This window comes from Camelus ferus, chromosome 7 (genome assembly GCF_009834535.1).
Source record: "Camelus ferus isolate YT-003-E chromosome 7, BCGSAC_Cfer_1.0, whole genome shotgun sequence".
NCBI classification, from domain to species: domain Eukaryota; kingdom Metazoa; phylum Chordata; class Mammalia; order Artiodactyla; family Camelidae; genus Camelus; species Camelus ferus.
The window spans coordinates 60,956,460-60,978,729 of record NC_045702.1 but is presented as its reverse complement, the minus strand read 5'-3'; the positions used below and the strand labels follow the sequence as shown (position 1 = coordinate 60,978,729).

The window sequence follows — 22,270 nt, the reverse complement described above, 5'->3', positions numbered from 1 at the left end:
TGGCTAAATGATTCTTCTCTGGAAGCCACGTATTAGAACAATCTGGTACTTACCAAGCCAGGAGGTCCACTGTTAGTATTCCCAGGGCCTGGGCAATGTACTGAAGGCTTGACCCTTGAACAGCAGGTCCCCTTTTTAGAGGCTAATCACCAGGCTCAAGGGATCCTCCTCACATCTCCTGACCCTTGGTCATGTGAAAGTCAGCCGCCTATAACTTGTGCTAGTATAAAAGGGAAGAAGATTGCACATGAGAGAGTGAAGGAGCAAGGTAGCCAAGATGAGGGGAGGAGATATTAATAAAGTCTGGTAAAAAGGGTGATTTAAATTTCTAACATCAATACAGCCAATGCACTGGCCAAGAGCAAAGACACCTAAGCAATGCTGAACACATTTATTATCTTTAATGCCAAAAGACTTTTTTATGCTATTCCACTTAATATCACTGAAAAGGAGGTTCAGAAATTGGATTATATATAAGAAAAGTTGGAAATGTCATTTTGGGTCAGAACAACAATCCATCTAAATGAGTACTTTGCCTTTGACAGTGGCACCAAGGGAAATTTGGGAGAAAGAGTGGTTGGCACTTCCCATGAAGCCAGCCTCAAAACTCCCATTTAATAACCCATTGTAAATCTTTTTTGTACATAGATGTATCTAAACCCTTCCAGAGCCCTCTGTTTGTTTTGAAATATGTTGGTATTACAGTACCAACAGGAGAGAGCTAATGCTGAGTTGTTAGTTCAGCTTCCTGGCCCTCTGATCAAGTAGCTAAAATATGTTTTCTATCCCTGTGCCTGGATCAGCCAGGGATTCAACAACTCAGTGTCCTCAGGGAGCACCAATAACTGCAACAGCGGGACCTCAGACAGCCCATAATGACTGACTTATCCCTGCAGTTCAGTGAAATGAGCCTATAATTTGTGGTTGGCAGCCAAGGTTATGAGGACCAGTTCCACTACTGACCAGCCAAGGACCCTTGGGGAAGTCTCAAGTTTTCTGAGAATCTGGTTAACATACCTGCTCTTGGAGATATCCATTAGCATACCTACTCTACCTAACTCCCAGAGCCACTGCGGGGACCAATTGGGGCAAGTGTGACAGTGCTTAATGAAGGGTGGGCAAATTTTACTTGTCATCATTAGGTCCAAAATTTCCAGTCACTGGTAGTCACCTCTGATTTAAGCTCCTATTCCTGGCCCTCCAATTTAGGGAGAGGAGAGCCTAGAGTTTAAATTTAATCACTACCATTCTCTGAATTGGTAGCCTATCAATTTTGAGTCATGTCTCCCACCAGTAAAAATGTGAACTCTTACAACTAATTTTATTAATCTACTTATATGTAAATGTTATATATGCACTATGGTACTAATAGATTATGTGCAATATAAAACCTACATGGAAAAAACTTTAAAAGACAGAAAATAAACACAAACAGAAAACAGCACAGTCCAGTGGGTCACTGGGCACACATCCTGGGGAGCATCATCTACCCACCCTCCATTTTAGAGACCACTGCTCTAAACAAGAACACATGGTGGGCTTCAGGAGAAGGCAGAACATCAATGAGCTCCTGAAATAGAGAGCTAAATTTGTGTATGTGTGCATATTTCCTAGAAAAGGGCCCAGAACTTTCTTCAGATACTCCAAGGGGTTCATGACCAAAAAAGATGTTATGAACCACTAGCCAAAAGAACAGCAGTAATCTGGACTTTTCTGAACTATTATGACTTTCATATCTCATCCTGGGTCTCTTACTCAACATGCTACTTCTCCTATACTAAGACCCGAGAGCATGAACCAACAGTGGCCCAAATTAAAATAGGGGTTTGTCATTTATTCTTTTACTTCCCTGCTAGGGACTTCTGTCCTATGCTTTAAGAAGGCTTGGGAGATGCTTTGCGACCCAGTTTTGTACTCTGCAACATCAAAATGCATCTGTCCACAGAACTTTTTCAAATGTGAACAAAGTCAATAAGGAAGACCAATTAATGAGTTATTCTTTTTAGGTAAAATATGCATATGTTAGTTATATAGTTTAAAAAAGAAGATTTAACCTAAAAGGGATTGAAAATCCTAATAGCATTAAAGGTTGTAAGAACAAAATAAGAACATGTTTTTCAACGACCCTCAAATCACCTCCTAGAACCAAAGGTCTCCTCCCTCATCTGACTGCTCCCATATAGAGCTATAATTCTGAGCCCAGGGTAGAAAAGTAATCTTGGCCAGAACTAACAATCCTATGGATTCTAGAAAGGTATCTTTAAAACTGCAATTCACTATATATTTAAAGATGTACTTTACTATTAAACATAAACATAAAATGTGCTTTTCTACTAAGGTAAATACTTTTTCTAGTGCAGCATTGCTGTTGGTGTCCAATGACTTCATTAACCATAAACAGCATGGAAAAAAAAAAACAGAAACAAAATTTTTAGTGCAATCTATTAATGCAAGGCAGGATAAGAACACTTACTTATAAACCACTGTGCTGAGTGGATGGCCTTTCTCTTCCTACAGGATGTCACTTCAAGTTTACTGCTCCCCCTGCTGACTGGATAAAAGAACACCCCAGCCTTTTAACACTGCCACATGCACACCAACAGAGAATAAAAACTCAAATTCAGAAGAAAACAGAACTGCTTCCTATACTTATTTCCTGCTGGCCCCAAACACCTATCTTCTCTCCAGCTGGTGGAGAGACAGTGTCCATAGTTGTCTACCTTTATGTCCTCAATACTCCCTTTTTTTCTTACCCTCTCTAATCAATCCTTAATATCTCTCCCATAGAGCTAGTATATGGAAGTCACAAGAAGACAAACAAAAACAGCAAAAAGGAGAATGGCCTTTTGGGTGAGCAGAGCTGTCCAATCCTGCAAATGTTGCCCTCAAATGCAGTGAGTAACCCTTCAGGATCTATGCAAGTGGTTTTTAGGGATTACATGAAACAGAGACGAAAGGATGTGACAGGAAGAACAGGGGCTTAGGAAATAGAGCTATCTGGATGTAAATCCTGTCTGCACCATCTCCTCATCTATAAAATGGGGATAATGGTGACACTATCCATCAGACTGTTAGGATCAGAAACAGGAATGCACAGCAGCTTGTAAGGTTGGTGGAGAGCAGGTACCTGGCACCATTGCTATCATTATCCCTACAAGACTGGATCTTTCCTAAAAGCCTTTAACTCCATCGCTAAGAAAAGTAATCACCTTTCTACAAGTACCATCTTTGACAGCAGTGGCCTAAAATGACAGTACATTTACAATTCAATTACACTTAAATTTCTTCTACCACAAATAGATTCTAGCAACCTTCCAAACCCTCACAATTTTGGTGAATCCTCTACAACTGAATTAAAAACTACCAAGCTTTTATTAAAAGCTTGAAAATCTCTTCAATTTTTTAAAATTAAAACTAATAATCCCACCTTAACATTTAAAAAAGTAACATTTCTGACAAGTAGAACAAATTCACACTCAACTGGTTTCTGCCCTATGCCATTAGGTGCTTCCAATCTTTGAGAGAAAGCTTTCTGAGTATAGAAATAGCCCTTTTGCTTGCTTGGAAGCCAGTTTTTCTACACAAATGGACTATATAACTCATACATGTTGAATTATCCAAACTTCGGACACTTAATTTTCACAATTTGATTTTCTAAAACTTTGTCTCTGGCAGTGGAAATCCTAACTCAAGAGTTATCAGCACAAGAAATGATCATAATTATTAAATTCATGCCCTCGATGTTCCTTACTTAAGGGCTTTAAACATCATTAAATCACCTATTATTGCCACAGCTTTGAATATCTGTATGAGTAATATTATAAATGGATCCACTTCAAAGAAACATAGAAGAAGCTTTGATTATGGTTATTTCCAACATGGTTTTTCTATCACTGTTTATAGGCCTCCTTTCCTTTATAATAAGGAAGTCTAAAATAATTTCAAAAACTTTATCAGTCTAACTAAAGTTTCCATCTACTACTTTGTGTATCATGATAAGATATTTTCCTACTCAAAAGAATTAAAAAAGATCTTCCTCAGATAACATCTAGAAAACTGCACATTTAACTATTTCTCAGGGCTATTTACAATGAATATTTACTTTTCGTAATTGCTGGGTATGCTATCAAAACACAGTGAACTGATGGTCAATTTGAAGTACCATATGTTTTCTTAGATTTTCTTCAGCTAAAATAATATAATAAACACTTACCTTACCACCATGAATTATAAAAAGAGCCCTGCTTTTCTTCTCTCAAGCTTGGGAGGGCTATCCATCAAACAGAGTACAAAGTCCACTAAATCCTTTGAAGCTTTGAAGAGAGAAAGACAAATCAATGCCAAAAATGATGTGCCTTCTCACCAATACACAAATTAAACTGTGTATTTTGTAAGATTTATAGGGTAACTGAACTTCTTTTATTATCATTTTTGCTAGGTATCTGTCAAGTGAGTCTAATTCAGTAAAATAAATTGATACATTGGGAAAAATTTCTAGTTTCCATTCTGGGTTGGGGAAAAAAACATGCAGACAGTTTAGTCACCCTATACCACTCATATTATGATTTAATTGGTCTGAAATATTTTAAAACTCCCTTGGTGATTGTATTATACAGCCAGTCTTGAGAAAAACTGTACGAAAGCCACAGGGTTCTGAAACTCTCCCTTAAGATCACTGGTAAAGTTGGAAGTGTGTGCATATGTGCCTTTTTCTAGGGAGAAAGTGTGCAATATTTCTCAAAGTTCTTCCAGGCCTCACACAGTATCTGTGTAATCAGAATTGCTGAGTGTGGAGCCAAAGTATTTATATTTTCAATGAGGTGATTCTTATGTACTCTCAAAGTTTGGGAACCATTGGTTTATTTCTGTCATCATGTTATTGACATATTCTTGGATGATTCTGTGCCCCGTCTCCCCAAAATGTTTAGGACCACAGCTCTAAAATCATGGACTCTCTAAGCTGCTTTAAATAAGAACATGTAATGGCTCATTGAACACATGAGCAATTAATTTGGGAACAGTTGCAGTATTATAAACGTGATTACTTATTGCAAACCCAATTAATCCAGTCAGGAGGAATGTTAATTACAAAGGAGTATGGAAATTAGCATGAGTGCATGACTAAATGCCTATATTCTAGCCTATTATATTGTCTGTCTGGTAATTTACTTTAAAAATATGTATATATGTGCATGTGGGCAATAAGGTAACATTACTCCACACTCAAGGGCTGATTAAGTAATCTTGGAAATACCCTAATTAAGAAAATCCACAGCTTTAGAGGTGGCTACTCCTGTATTTCAAATAGCACTATTGAAATCTACACCAGAGGATATATTAATTAGCATAAAAGATGTTAAAAATAAATTTACATTGTTGAAATAATGGTCTTGAAGATACATTGACTAGCTGTAAGTATTTAATATTAACAAAATTTGGGCTAAGCCTTGCCCTGCTTAGCATACCACATAATAGCAGGACTGAGAAGAAAAGACACATAGTGCAATATGTCTTCAACCACCAGAGGCTACTTATATTTACCCAAAGCTCTTGAATCACTAAATTGGCTTAGATCAGTTCACAAAATGACTACCCCCCAAAACTGAGAAATGGCAGAAGGTAGCCAAGAAAATGATGAATAAAGCAAAACTGTATTTAATTGATAAAAATCAAATAATGCTCAAAACAGTAACTGTATTTCTCCATAAGAAGAGGAATATCAATCAAAACAAATCCAGATATAGCAGAAAGCAATTGGGAGTCTTCCAAAGCTCCCAAGAATCTCCTAATTTGGGAATAGCCAAGATTAACTAGGTCTGTGCTTTCATAGTCCCTCCCCCTTGGGTATAACTGAAAAGATAGAGACAGAGCCTTAGTCAAGCTGGGCCATCTGACTCCTCTCTTCAGAGAATTTAAAACTTGAAGTACAGAATGGCAGAGACAGGGAACCACTGAAGCTGAGGCATGCTAACGACAGCACTCTTGAGACAACTATGAATTTCTGCTGATGAGGTCCCAGAACAGTACTAGTTTGGTGTTGTTCTTTGAATTATGAAGTAATCCAATATCCTTCCACTAACATTCTTTTTTGCTTAAGTTAGAGAAAATTGGTTTCTGGTGAATTGGCAGAAATGAAGAAATATAGGACAATCTTAAAATAAGTAGATACTTAGAGGTAGTAGAAATAAGAACCAAACATTTGAATGGTTTTTAAAAGTATCCAAAGAAAGAACATCATTGGGAGACAATTCTCTGTGGGTCTTTGGTGTTTCTGCAAAATGTCTTGCAAGCAAAGGCACTGACTACCTTTGTTTTGAACTATCTTTTAAAGGATGTTTGTATAGTGATAGTGAACAGCCGTAGTAGAGAGAGAGACAGTATCTCCTTCCAGAGTGGAGGGCAAGTTACCCTCCAGTATAATAAGAATGTTTCCCTATAGGGCAAATGTCAGGCAGGTTTGCTTACAGTCCACTGTAACAGACTTGGGCTCCTTCCACTTAATGTTCCTCAGTTGGGACACATTCACCTGAATTGCTCTGCATTGCCCCCATGAAACTTGGGGGCAAGGGACTAGAAGCAAACATAAAGCTTATGTTACTTGCCTTGCTGTAAATGATTAAAGTCCTTTGTCTCTGACCCAGAAGTCACATGTCTTCTGCCAGCACCTATTAAACTGCGGCAGGCTAACATCTTAGCTTTAAAGCAGAGAAAATTTCAGACCCTTCACAATTCTTGACAAACATTTCAAAGAAGAATTCATATCAGAATGAAGCTGCATCAGTTCTGTATTCCTGACTGTCAAGTTGCCTAGCAACTAGTTGGTCACCATTGATCTGACAATCTGCAGTAATGAAAGACCATGCTATGTAGAAAAGTGTGATTGAACTACATGCTTTTAGATGACAGAGACTGTCTGATTCATCTCTGCAACTTCTTTACCACCTAGCCCAACACCTAATATAGACTCTATGCTCAATGATTTTATGTTGAACAAATTGTTAAGTGAAAGAATTAACTACTAAAATGACACTGCTGGGATATGGATAGAGTTGCAGTAAATATGATAGTTTTAAATCTTTATCTTAGGTACTTTTCCTCAGAATTACTGTTTCTTCAGGTTCATATAAATATAAGTAATAAAGATCCACTCAAGGAAGCTTAAGAGACAGGGAGGGACACACCTAGAGGAATAAGAGCAGGAAAGGTAAACAGCCTTCCTGAAACTGGAGCTGGAACGTGCTCCTTTATTTTTGGGGGCTTTAGAGATCTGAAAAGCAGGAATTTGTGACTTTTTTCTCTATAGCTCCAAAGCTAATCTGGTTCATTCATATTCTGCATGTCTGTCCTTTCAGATCTGCTATTAATTGGCAACCTTCCCCCCAACCCCAACTTGCTATTCTAATTCCCTAGGGAGACATTCCAGTGCAGTTCATAAATCCCTTGGCAGCCTATTAACTGGTGACCTTTGAGTTGACATCACACCAATTATGATCATTAAAGTCATGTGATATAGCACGTGGCCACCTAGGCATCAGAAGCCATGGGTGGGGCAATTTTTAAAGGGAGGTGAAAGTATGAAAGGCCATTAGTAACCTCGCTACTTGAATGTCTGTTGCCAGTCTATCCTCACCTTCTTTCTTTCGCTTCTTTCTCCTGAAAAATATGCATCTTATTTCACATGGTTTGAGTATTTTTCTTCAGGTAAGGACATAAAACACAGTGTTCTTACATATTAATTCTTATTTAAAAATGCTTACACCAAAAAAAATTGTGGGAGAGGGATAAAGAACATGAATTAAAAAATAATAAAAGACAAAAGGTCATTAAATGTGAAAAAAATGTTCAATTCCCTCAGTAATTAAAGAAACACAAAATAAAACCTCACATGGTCTATAGTTAGGCCTCTTTTAAAAATAATGTTTTAGCCAAAAGATTAGTCTCATATACAGTTGGCATGAATATAAATTGGTACCAAATTTGTGGAGAACAATTTATCAGTATGTCTCAGAAGCCTTAAAAACGTTTACCCTTTTGTCAAGTTATAATTCCACACCTAGGAATGTATCCTAGGAAATGGATTTTTCATTTTTCTAAAGATTTTTGGACAAAAAAGAGTTCATATGAAGAGCTTCTCATAAAGCTGTGAGATCCTGTTTTTCAGTCCACTGCCCAAATCAGAACAACACACAGCTATCCTCCAATGCAGCTGTTCAGAGCAACCTAAGTTTCACGGGAGAGATATGCCAGTCTGAAGGACAAGCAAGTGAATCACAGAGGTCTTCTAACTTTGAGAAATGCCATCGCTATTTGCAGCATGTAGCCAACAGAAGAACCAGAACACTGCAGCTCTCAAAAAAGCCAGGGTGGAGGGATAAATTGGGAGTTTGGGATTTGCAGATACTAACTACTATATAAAATTAGATAAACAGCAAGGTCCCACTGTATAGCATAGGGAACTATATTCAATACCCTGTAATAGCCTATAATGAAAAAGAATATGAAAAGGAATACATATATATATACATATATATATAACTGAATCACTATGCTGTACACCAGAAATTAACACAACATTGTAAACTGACTTATACTTCAATAAAAAAATTATTTTTGAAAAAAGCCGCAACAAATATATTCCTTGAACTGGTGTACAGGACTAAGTGCCAATCCAACCCTCTGAACTGGAGGTGTCATGGCAAGAAGTCTCAAAAAAATACCAAAGATTGTATTTAAAATATATGCTTCATTGCCTCCTCTTTCATTGAAAGCAATCCCCAGTTGGTTATTGTGAAGTCATATTCCTCTCCCTTCTATATCTTACCAGCATAAAAGTGTTAAAAAATACCTGAAAGAAAGACATTATAACAGCAGTAAGTACATGTGCGAAAATAATGGCTGATCATCACATCATACCTCAGGCGCAATAGCTGTCATAGCCTTACTTATAGCAATACAATGGAAATGAACCAAACGTCTAAAAATAGTTGATATGATTAAAGTAGATATGGCACATCCATATGATGGACTGCATTGCAGTTATTCAAAATGTCTTCAAAGAATACTTAATGATATCAGAAAAAATAACTGTATACTAAAACAAGTAAATTACAATGAAGTTGCATCTCATGGAGGGGACAGGTTTTAAAATCAGCACATAATGAAAAAATCTCATATGGTTAACACTACCTTTGAAAATCTCATTTGGACACCAAATACCATAACTTCAACAGTTTTTCTTTTTAGTATTAGAATACATACCTTTTTTCTATGATTAAGTATCAAAGCAGCTGACTTGAGTTTTGACCACATTGCAGGAAAATTATGTATTTTTACCATTAGAATTATAGCCACTATAGCAAGAAGCATATACCATAAGAGATACAGAGAGAAACTGACTGACTGAGGAAACAGCAAATTCCTATCCCCTATCTCATTGCTTATTCCAGGGCATACACTCATGAAGAAAATGAAGGCAAAATTTAAAAATTGTTGTCTCTCTTATACACACAAACTAAATTTCACATAAGTAAAAATTGTGTAAGGACTACCTGCATAAATCATTATAAAAGTCTAAGTTTATTTTACAATTTTCATTTTATAAAGATATGCAAAAAATCCAGAAAGGGTGAATGTAAAAATTTAATAGCCATCGTCTCTAATGAGATTATGGGTACTATCAGATTTCTTTCTTTTATCTTTCTGAATTTTCCCCCAAAATGTAAATAAACATTTAATACTTCCATTGTCAAAAAAAACAGTGATTATTTTTAAACAGCATTCAAAAAACATAGATGATATTTTAAAACTAAGCCTTATTTTATTATAAATGCTTAACAATATGTAGCTTTGAGTGTGCAATTTCTGTATCCAAAGAACAAGTATTTGGTTAAACAAACTACTGCTAAACACAACAGAAAGATGAGAACACATCTATAATGCAACAATTTCAATCAACAGAATTCTATTAGCCTACCTCAGTAAAGTAGTGCTATTAGGGATTATTGAACAGAATTTGGAAACGGCCTCCTTATATTGAACTGGACATTAAAATGTACTTGTGTAAAGAAAAAAAAGGAAGGTTCTATCCAGATATGGATTATATAAATATACATACAACAGAGTCAATAGTAAATTACCTTAGGAGGTGCCTTCTGAGTGTGCATAAATCCCTACCTTCTATGTGCTTCCCTAAAATATCATTAAAATACCTATTACAGCAATACTTTCTCTCCTTCATTCATAAAAGATGCAAAGACGCATTCATGTAATAAAGGAAATTTCTCACTGAAACACATATATCACTCTAGTAAGTCTGTTTAAGTGATTGAAAAAAATAAATGTCTCATATGATAAGGATTTAAAAGACAGGTCAATTAAAATAGTTCTTTGATTATGTAAAATTACTGGCGGTTGATCCATTATGTCAGATGTAAAATGAGATCAAACTGTACGAGTAAGTTTTAAATTTTCAGCATTAAACTGAATTAATACATTGAGCAAAGACATGGTTCAAGTAGGATTGAAAGGATCTGTTAAAACCAGACTGTTTAGATCCATTAGCAACACAGCTACAAAGACCGAATATCTTATTAGAAAGCAGTGTAGGCTGTGGAAAATTAATAGAGAGTGCTAGACCCAATCTTGGTGTAGAATTACATGGAAGGGATTAGGAAGTGAGGGGAAGGTAATTAAGTAGAAAGAACAGCCGGAAAGAACTGAAAAGCGAAAGATCAGATGGTCTGAGTTTGAGCCCCTCACCATCTGTTGGCAATCATCAAAATTTATTTGATCTTATTGTATATTTACTTTGTAAAAGGAAAAAAAAAAAAAACCTCATTCTAATGAATGAATAGGTGAGATACAAGACTAATGCCTATTATAACAGAGCTCATTATTACAGCAAGTAAAACCATTCCCATTGCAACATAACAAATACAATTAATGCAATCTAATTGTTCCATCTTTGTCCATGTCCCTGACATCAGCATCATAAAAAGGTTCTTATGTTTTCCTGGCCTTTTGTGATTTAGTTGGAGGGCTCTGTCTGTAATTTTACTGTCATTGTTTATTGTATGTCTGTCCATGCAATTTGCTCTTGTAAAATTTCTGAGTGACTGCATGTATCCATTAGGAAAGTAGGTCAACCAGCCACTTATGTTTCCCCTTCTAATCAGCATCAGCACCTGTCATTTCAGTATCAGTTAAGGATGTTAGTATCTACCCAGTTATATAAGGAAGAAAACTCAATTCTTTCCTCTGCTTTACCTCTGGCTCCCATATTCGCTCAACTACCAAATCCTTCTAAATGTTTTTCCTACTTACTTTACCTTTTAAATACTCCTCTTCCTCCTCTCTTTTTCATCTGTGCGGCAACTGTTCACTTCAGGCTCTTGTGATCTTTCACGTTAACTACCACCTGCCTCTTTTCCTGTCCCCCTCAAATCCATCTCCCATCACACAGAGAAAATACAAATCTAACCTTTCAATTCCCTGTTAAAAGATTTCTGTTTCCACAGTACTTACAGGATAAAGTCAAAAGGCCTCTGTGTGGTATATGAAACCCTTAACCACGGTGTCCCCTGACAATTTCACTTCTCTAGCTCTTCTCTCCCATCTCACAGTTGATACCCTTCAGCAAAACCAGAGTAAGTTATTTATAAAGCAACTACTAATAAATAATTAAGCAATTTTTATTATAATCAACTCACGACATGCCCCAAGGATGAGTATTTTCATTCATTCTTTAGGCCTGTGCCATGCATTACTATTTTAAAACTAGTTGCCAGTATCTAAGAGTGAGAGCCTTGAAAGTAAGGTAAAACAGACTACACAGCCAGCTGTCACACAGCAGCATTTGTGCAAAAGGTCTCCACACAGCTCAGAGAGACCCGCAGACACATTACCATGCTTCTGGATACATATTATGGTATTGCCCACCAGTGTGCAGCTACATGGGAGAGCTGTGTATTTTCCTTTATTAAAAAATGATTGAGACAGTGTTGTCTTCTGTCTGTATCATCTTTCAGGTACCTAGCAACACACTTTTAACGTGCCAGATATTTGAAACCTTTATCAGAAAAGGATGGCTGCCTCAAACCAAGGGATTCATTTAATTTGGTTCTGAAGTTGCTTGAGGGAAAAAAAATTGATGTCAGATTTTTAATTTTAAAGTTACATTTGTATTCCAGATGGACTATTTAACAGTTCACATAATCAATAAAATCACTGCTGAATCCAAGGCTGTGTTAATGAGATATTCTAATATCTGAATAAGTGGTTTCCTTCTGAAAAGTCAAATCATGTTTGTTTGCTTGTTTAAGTTTGTTAATCATAAGAAATTACCTTCTTTTGATGAAAAAAATGCCTGACTGCTTTCACAAAGTAGTCAGCACCTTACACATGATGTTAATTTCCTTTGAGGGATTAACATATCTTGATAAGTAGAAATATTCTACCTACTCTCCCTACCCTCCTCCCTAGAAAAGAATCTGCATACCCCAATTTGTGTAAACTGGTTTAAAATGCTGATTCATTACTGTGCCAAATGCCAGAGAAGAAATATTTTTAAATATTGGATAGTCTACATACTTATAAAGGGATGAAATAAGCATTGAGCTAATAAAGTGTGAACACTCTCCATTTTTTAAATATTAATTTTTCTTTTTGGAGGAAAAGATGACAGTTGTATTTTTTATTGGGCAGCACAGTTTTCTACTATACATTTTTAATGGCTTTATTGAGGTATAATCAACACACAATAAACTGCACATATTTAAAGATACAAATTGATGTACACATTTGATATGAATATATGTACTTTATCATTTCTAGTTAAAGTTAGAAATGAATAAAGAAGAACACTATCAGCTATCCATTTTACTATAGATAACTACAATTGAAACTTTAGAACATGCCCTTCCAAGTTTTAAAAAATCTATCCATATACATGCATGAATAAAATAGATATATACTTCTATCAATTTGTGAACAAACTACATATACTGCCCATAGTTTCCCATTTTTCTAGCTGAAGTTTTCATGAATATTTTCCCACATTAATAAATATCTTCCTAAAGATTTTATATATATATGAAATGCACATTTTTGTTTATCAGTAATATAAAACAATTACAAAATGAATAATGAAGGAAAGTTCCTCTAACTAGGAAATATAATTATAAAAGTAGCTATATACATAACCACTATTAAAACTCTAAAATAATTTTAATCTACATATATGAATTACAAATATATACACATGCGTATCACATATGCTTTTATTTTTATTAAAATAGTAATCAAACTACATGTATTTTGTACTCTAATTTTAAAGGAATTTTAACAAGCATTTTATATATTTGCAACTTTTTTGTTTTCAAAAAGTTAAAAAATACAGAAATGAATGAAGAAGAAAATTATCACCAATAACTCTGGTAACACAGATAATCACTATTAAAACTTTGGAATAATAGTCTTCTGGACAGAAAGAGATAAAACTGTGTTATTATTTAAACCCTACTTGAAATCTAAATTTTTATGAGCATTTCGCCATGTTATTAAATATCTTTTTAAGGAATAATTTTAAATAGAAGAATAATTTTATAATATGGAGTACTTTTGTCTGCATCATCTTTCATGTACCTAGCAACACACTTTTAACATGACAGATATTTGAAAGCTTTATCAGAAAAGGAAACATTTATCAGAAAACATGGAATATAATAATATTTTTAAAATCTTGGCCAATTTTATAGCTAAATTTTTCATTTTAAAAAACATGTAATCCTATGATTAGTAATGAGTTTTTTTAGTGCTCATAGGCCTTTTAAAAAAATTCTTATTTATGTTGTCATTTGTGTACACTGTAAATATTTTCCCTGTTTATCATTTGCTTTTATGATGATATTCATACATAGAATTTTTTAATATTTTCCTTTATAAGTTTTCCCTGTGCAATTTCCCTTAGCCTAAATGTTAATTTATATATTTTTAATTTATTTCATTGTATATTTCTAATTTTTCACATCTGGAATTCATTTGGTAAATGATGTGAGGTAACCAAGCATCCTTGCACATGAATTTGAAATAGCATCTTTATCACATAATAAATTCTTATGTATGCATTTGAATTTAAAATTTGTGCTAGTGGAGTGATGAAAGCTGCAGTTCAATCTCCGGGCTTTTGTTCCTTTTGTATCTGTTTAGTTAAATGTGGCACTGATTTAGGGTGGTGCTTTTTTTTTTTTTTTTTAACACTCCATAAAGCACTGTTATTGAAGACTTACAATTCGATTTATGTACATATATACAGTTATTTTTCCTCTTTAGATTTATATTTTCTTTTTAAAGCAATACAAGCTTTCTGTAGAAAAAAATGCAACTAAAGCGTAAAGAAGCAACAAAAATTATTTTAATCCCTCTTAATCTTTGTACTCAAGAGTAACCACAGATAACACAGACATATTTAATTCTGAGATTTTTTTTTCACTTCTCTCCTTTGTCGGGGCTACAAAAGATGTAAATAAAGGTTTTTAAATGGTTTCAAAATGATGATTTTTTTTCCCAGTAGAGCTTTAAAGTGTTCCACAATGAAGAAATTCTTTATTCTCCTAGTATAGTTTAAAATATATATATTTAAAACCTAAACATATAAATTCATACTCTAGGAACAGAAAACAAATGTTTTCTTAAATTACTCATTAAAATAGAAATTCTCTATTTCACCAGCGGGTGGCAACCTCAACATATACACAGTTTGTTATTTTCAACAGAACAGTTTCATGCAAAGAGAAAAACTTCCTAAAATGTCTGACAACCGTAACTCCAGTAGCTGTTTGTTGCCCTTTAGTTGTTGTGATTAAAAAAAGAAAATGAGAAACCTGAAGGAATAATCACAAGTGAGAACATTACACAACATGGAACAAAATTACCTTGGCTTAATGTCGGCTTGGTGAAAATAAAAGCTATGTGTTAAAATATTATTCTTCATGTGCTCCCAAAAAACACAGTGTTTTAAATATTTCCAGATAGAACTAAGAGTTTACATCAAACAAATGTCCTACAATTACATGAATTACAACTATTGCTAAACAAAACAAAACAAAAAGTAATGGTGAATATAATTGTGGTGTGAAAACAGCAAATTTGAATTGTTAGCAAAACATCCAAAACACATAGCTGAGCCACCATTATAGTTAAAGGCAATCAGGATGGCAGAAAGCTTGCAAGGGCAAGGAAATCCACATGAGGAAATACTTGCAAATGACAGTCTGAAATTGCACTTATCTCCGATTTTAGAAACAAAAATGAACATAATATCAAAGTAATTGGGTTTTTTTAAGTGTAAAATTCAGTAATACCAATCATCAGATCATGAGAGAAAGTTTTTGGCGCTGTCACTGATAGTTTTGATCTCCATATTTATATGCTCAGTCTCCAAACCAAATAAAGTATAAATATCAGCAATTTTTTTTATTTTGTAGAAAAACCATACCCTTTTTTTGGACTGGTAACTTAAAATAAACTAAATAGTAAAATCATTTGAAAGATCAAGAGTGAATCCTAAAGTACAGGGCAGCCTAAAATTGAGGGTAGGGTTAGCAGCACAATTGTAGTTTGTCTTCAAACCAAGTACATGCGTTGAGACAGACAGAGCTTTGAATCTACTCTGTCCACCCCAGTTATCTCTGATTGACCACTAATCCTGGCTCCTTAGCTATCTACAGTTAGTTGGTTCCCATTTCTCGCCTCTTTCTATTCCATTGCTCTAGAACCTACTAAGCCTGGGGAAGCAAAGTTTGTCTCAGGATTCAGCAAAGCCTAAGCCCCTCTGGCAAACTGGCAGGCACTCCCTCAAGAAGCTCATAAAGACCGAGGAACCTCTGGGGAGAACTACTGGAGTAGGGGCGGGGAGTGGAATGGCAAGGACAATAAAACTGACCTAGAGACAAAGCCATAGTAGCTGCAAGAGTAAGGGCTTCTAAAATGGGTGACTACTGATGGTAACTACCCCCAATTCAGCCTCAGGGACTCATTAAAGCTAGACTATAAGTAGGAGTCTAAAAACTGAAACCTCTTCAATAGCACCTAACACCAAAGAAAGAAGCATTCTCATCCACTGCACCATCCAGTTCTTTCAACTATTCCTCATACAATGTAAGGTTTCTAGACTCTCCTCTACTTGCTTCTTGCTATCAGTGTCGTTCTCAGGGTGTAGAGTCCCACAATTAAACCCAATTTCCTAGCAATGATGAAGAAAGCAGGACTTCTATAAGCTAAACCCTTTTTCCCATTAATAGCATACAACATACCTTTAGCTTTTCCATTACTGTCCTAGGGCTTTGAGTAAATATTTATCAGAGATCAATTTAATGTGAACAGCACTAAAATAGGCAATCCACTATCTTAAACACTGTGAGCCATGTTCAGCAATCTAAGGGGGATTAAAAATCACCTCAATAAATGGTGATAGACGAATTAATGCATGATCAAGTGCCAAAATGGGCACTGCAGATTCCAGAGCTTTAGTAGTTCAGAGTCAAGGAGTGTTGTGGCAGACAGGACTTAACAGCTAACATTCACTGAGTGTTTATTTGGTGCCAGACTCTGTCCCACGTTCTCTTAGGAGCATGATTTCATTTAATCCTCACATCAACCCTATGAGTTAGATACTATTATTATCTCCATTTTACAAGCAAGGAAACTAAGGCTTAGAGATGTTAAATAATTTATCCAAAAGTACACACTAGTAATTGGGAAGATCTGGTTCTTAAACCTAGACAACCCGACTCCATTCTGCTATGCATTCTTCCTACACAGCTGTGGCACCTTCAGTTTCTCAGTCATGCCCAAAAAATCAGAGGTGTCTCATTTAGCTTAGTTCATGGTGGCTGCTTCCTGATCTTCAAGGACTGACACTTCTAGGTTCCTTTTTTTTATGTGAAACCAGGCAAACTGGCCATTATGAAACAGTCTGAAGCTTTGTCACATCTGAGTCCACTGCATTCATGAAGATCCAAACCACGTTGGCAGGTTAGCGCTCCGTGGAAATGAGCAGCATAAACATCAAAACAACCCATAATAGAAGATTTATGAAGAGCATTGATATTATGATCCATTTCTGATTTGGGGATAGTAACACAGATAATTCAAACCATTTACATCTTTTTCACTCAAATAACAAGCAAGACAGAATGCAAATTGCATGCAGGGCACTGCTACAGACACTATGGGTATTCACTGCAGGGTTTTGGGAAATGTGGTATACTTCTTAAGGTTTTTTTTATTGTGACTTAAGTTTTTAATTCTAAGCACACAAAGCTATAGTGGGAGTATGGAAAGCACTACATAACACCAAATGGAAACAAACCACAAGGGAAAAAGCCTCTCCCCCCCCAAATTAGTTGAGAATATTTACATTAATTGAAAGCAATAACTCTAGACCCTATTATAATCATATTCACAGCCTCAAGAGAACAGTGCTATGAATAATGATAAAGTAGAAAGAATTCCTCCTACAATAATAAAATATTTGGTCTTTTTTATACTGTTCTCAGGGGAGGGGAAACAAAACAAAAAAATTTGTCAATAAACATATGAATAATCTCTATTAGACTAATGGAAAGCAGAAAAAAGCTACCAAGAAAAAGTGATTTTATGTCCTTTGTTAAACAACTTAAACATTCAGCTAGACAAGTACTATATTTAAGGAACCAAATTTTGCCTCAAAGGGAACAAGCTGGCCATGAAATATAATATCTTTAGCTGGATGGAGGATAAACAAAGTTTAGTCCTTCGTGCAGAACATGCAATGAAGATAGAAAGCACACTGCCCTGGGATTTGTCCGGAGCAGGTGTCAGCAGCCTCTGTGAGAGGCTGCCAAGTCTTTATTTATTCACTCTCTCATGAACTGGAAGAGGGAAGGATTCTAGTATCTTTAGGTCACTCACACACACATGCCCAGAAGTGGATGCACTTTGAGGCAGCAAGGTTAAATCTACAAGCAGAAACACACTGAAAAACACCTGGTTAATGTTTGCTGCTCCACCAAAAATGTGGGGGTAGGGCATCCCCTCAAAGAACCTCTCTTCCCAGAATTCCAGTTACTGCTCCTAGGGCTTAAGCCCTCAATAATTTCCTTTCATACTGCAGTAACCTTAAAATTATACCTTACATTTATTATTGCAAAATACTTAGTGAAGCTGAAAGACAGATAACACTCAAGTATAGTTATGTTATGATCCAAGAGGAGAACAAATCAGTTTTGTGTGTTTATCTGGTCCCCGTGGTGTGGATGTAGGGGGCAGAGTGACAAGGAAAGGTGAAGAGTGTTGCTAGTTAAGAAGGAGTAGTTGCTTATTTTCTGCTGGTTTTTGTAATTTGTGTGAAGATCTCAGAGGAAGGTGTAGTAAAACAGCTTTGAGGCTAGACTACCATACTACAATCATATATTACATATATTTATACTACTGAGAGGGGTAGTAAGTAAGAATTGAGCTCTGACCAGAAGCAGAACACTGTATCTGGGATTTCTGGGAACAGCAAACAATATAGTTTGGTTTACTCCTAGTTTGCTAGCAAATAGAACTTTTTACTACTGTTTATCTACTCACCAGAGACAAGTGGAACGATGCAATTAAAGTTTTCCAGATCATCATAATTTAAAAAAAAACAGTCTTAAGTGTACTTGGATCAATTTAGGAAACATTTACTTTTTCTATTTTACTCCTATATATTTCTTTTCTTTTTTTCTCAGTTTGATCCTAAAGTTTCTTTCATGTATATATAAGAACAGAAATATTATGTAAAATTGATGACAGAATACTAATTAGAGGCCTTTAAAAATCTTTATAATTTGATAAATTTTGTAATCAAACTCATAGCCATCTTCAGACTCTGTAATTGGTGATTTTTAGCCTATTTTCTTATTTTCTGTATCTATAAGACATTTTGTTGTTCTTCTTTACTACCCAATACCCATCTCCTGCTTTAAAGTTAAACTGCAAACTATTGGCAAACTATTTATTTACCCTCGAAGTCTCATTCTGTGTATTTTGGGTGGCGTACAATCCTGGTCCTTGATCAGTCAGAGCAAAATATTCCCCAGGAGATTAGGTCAGGGAATCACATGATCCAACTGGGTCCCACTACAATGGCTCCTAGGATTTACGTGGAAATTGCCAGAGAAGACACTTTATCCCATTTCCTCTGGACTTTGAACACTGGAGAAGTTAGGCCTAGAGCTAGCCTGAGAATGAAGTCAATAGGGAATTGCAGAATGCAGAAATACAGCAAAACCATATTCTGATGATATTATTTAAGTCCTGTATCAAAACCCTTGATTTTTTTGTTACATGAGCCAATATATTCTTTTTCATAAGCTATTTGGAATTAACTTTCCTTTTCCATGTCATTAGAGGAGACCTATCTGATATAGAGATCAATTTGGTCAATGTTACTTAACCTATTGACTATTATACCCTTTTTGTTTCTATTCTCCAATCCATTACATTAGCCATTTAACAAAAATATCATTTTTTAACTAAAGTGTATCTTTTTCACACTTTGTGTCCAAAGAAACTTTGATGTGTAAGTTGGGATGGCATTGCCTGCATGTAGACAAACTTAACAAGTAAAGGATTTTGTCATCAAGTTGTGATCCTATTTTTTGCATTGGTATCACACACTATACCATTGCACACTGACAAATTCAGATTTCAAATTTCCACTTAACTTTCAAAGAGATTAATTATGGAACACCACTGAAATAAAACATTATTGTGATAGCAGAAGATAAAGATTACCTGGCAGAAATTGAGTAATGTAATTAAAGGCATTGGAAATCACCAGATATTTTTAATAGATCATTAAATTTTCAAAGCTAGGAGAGATTGGTACAAACCATATGTGTTTATAAAGAACCATAGTCCAGCCCCCAAATAGCTGTCAAAAATCTTTGGCTGACTTTCAAGAGAAGCTCTTTAACTTCCAGAAATACTTAAGTCAATTAAACATTTTTTTTTAAGTGTGAGTTTAATCACATAGGAAATGCAGACAAAATCCCAGTGCTCTCTCATGTTATAGTATCAATGTATCAATTCTGAACATATTAAAGAAGTTAGTATCCTAGTAAGTGTATCTTCCATCTGGTGCTATATGACTGCCCATGGATGAGAATGATTCAGAAAAGCCTTTAGACTCGAAACATGAAAAGAGTTAGACTCAATCTTTATGAAGCTAAAGACATAAAAATGTCATTGTTTGCATAAATTCATTAACATAAAGGTATAAAATTTTATTTATAGATTCTAGTTCTAAGATGCAAACTAACACATAAAACCAGGTAATAAGAGAAAGAAAGAAAAAGAGAGAGAGGAAGGAAGGAGAAGGAGAAGAAGAGGAGGAGGGTGGGAGAGAGTGAGAAAAGAAATTTAAAAACTGATTGTTAAAAATAAAGGGAACTCTTGATGGGCATGAAACTGTGACACATCATTGAAAGGAAGACTGGCTGCCGTAACAGTGAACCAAAATCACCGGCATGAGTTTATGAGGCATCTATTATGAGGGAAGCCATCATAACTGAATGTCATTACAGGCAGGAAATCTTTGGGGCCTTTGTACCTGGAGCATGTCACAGCTGATGGGCTAGAAGTCAAGACAGCCATTCTGAAGGAAAATATTGCCCTTGCTATAGCCATGACATGTGGTATCAGGAAAGCTACATCATCCTCACTAGAAGTAAATTTGGACACCATGTAGGAAGCTGCCCCAGCCTAGCATATATGCAGAAGAATTCTGTCATCAAAGATAAATGCCCAAATAAGATTTACTAATCCCATAGCAACACTGTAAAAGACTGTCAACAAGCTCAGTCCTTCAACTTATAAGAAAGAACTTATACCTAAGACGATGAGTTAATGGAAAGGTCTTCAAAGAATATTTAATACTATAGGAGAAATAAAGCAGTAAATTCAAAAAAACTACATAAAAACAAGAACAAGTGGTTGTGAAACAAGGATAAATAGTAATAAACTAATCAGTTAAAAGTTTTTAAAATAAAAAATATATTCATTAATTTATACATCTTAATAAATAGACTGAATAGCATATTGGATCTACTGCAGAGTGCATCGGTGAGCTGGGATATACTGCTGACGAATTCTTCCACAATATAATACAGATGTAATGATATGTACACTCTGGAGAAAGCTTTAAGAGACATAGCAAATAGATTCAGAAGCTCTACTATCTGAAAAAGAATTTCCCTAAGAGAAGAAAGACAAGAGGAGTATCTATGGTTGGAGAAACAGAGGCAAAGAATTTCTAAGAACTGTGACAGAACTCTTTTGTCAAAAGAGTTCACCAAATACAAGAAAAAAGAAAAAAGAAAAAAAAATCCAGGTCTAGAAGCATCAGAGTAAAATTTCAGACCATGAAGTATAAGAAAACCCTCCTATTCCTCTGCTTCTTCCTCTACTTAATTGGTTTTCTTTCTTTTACTTCTCTTTCCTGGCAATCGTAGCATAGCCAAAGGCATAGGAGGCAGTTTGAAGAGGTAGTTGGGCCGTGGGGCAGACAATGTATTCAAGGAGTTGGCAGTGGAAACAGAGGCCAAGTAGGCATGAGGATGGGGGCAGGGGAGGGAGGGAGTGGAAAGGTAAGTGATGAAGAGATGATGATGGACCTAAAGGCCAAAGACAGGGCTCCTGTAGTCAGGAGATGAGTTATATACAGGAGGACTGAGAAAAGTAGTAACTATATTAAAAATTATGGGAGCCAGATTTCTCAGTGTTAGAAAAGTGAGTTACAAATATGAAAAGGAGGAAGGCTAGACAGAGGCTTGAGCTGTGAATTTAGAATTGGAGATATCAATGTGAACTCATGTTTGTTATATATATTTCTATGGGTAGATATATAAATAAACATAGATATGTATGCATCATATTATGTGTAAATATATATGTTTGTATACACATGAATATCTTCTACCTTCTTCTATTGAGAGTCTAGAAGCAATGACACTCTAGCAACTAACAATGAACATAAGTGAGTGGCCAAATTTTAGTTTCAAAATTCCATCTTCTTTTAAAAGGAACTCAAGATCCTTGAGGAAATAATAACTGATTCCAGGATGGGGGCAAGAAAGTACAAGATGACCTTGGAATATCTTGGAGTGCAAGAATGTAAGAAGGTATTTAAAGAATAATTGGGCAGGGTGTGGGTCAGTTGCATAACAGATAACATGTCTAAACACAGATCAGAAGAATAACT

The 22,270-nt window shown here is 35.4% G+C and overlaps 1 long non-coding RNA gene across 3 annotated transcripts in view; it reads right to left on the bottom strand.

The window, feature by feature from the left end:
- The window catches only part of LOC106728889, a 488,051-nt gene that overhangs the window by 370,749 nt on the left and 95,032 nt on the right, over positions 1-22,270 (bottom strand). For all 3 annotated transcript variants that reach the window (XR_004321543.1, XR_004321544.1, XR_004321545.1), the window contains 2 exons: positions 4,214-4,313; positions 54-220 (listed from right to left, as the gene is read on the bottom strand). This is a non-coding gene — a long non-coding RNA (uncharacterized LOC106728889). The remainder of the gene's footprint in view (positions 1-53; positions 221-4,213; positions 4,314-22,270) is intronic.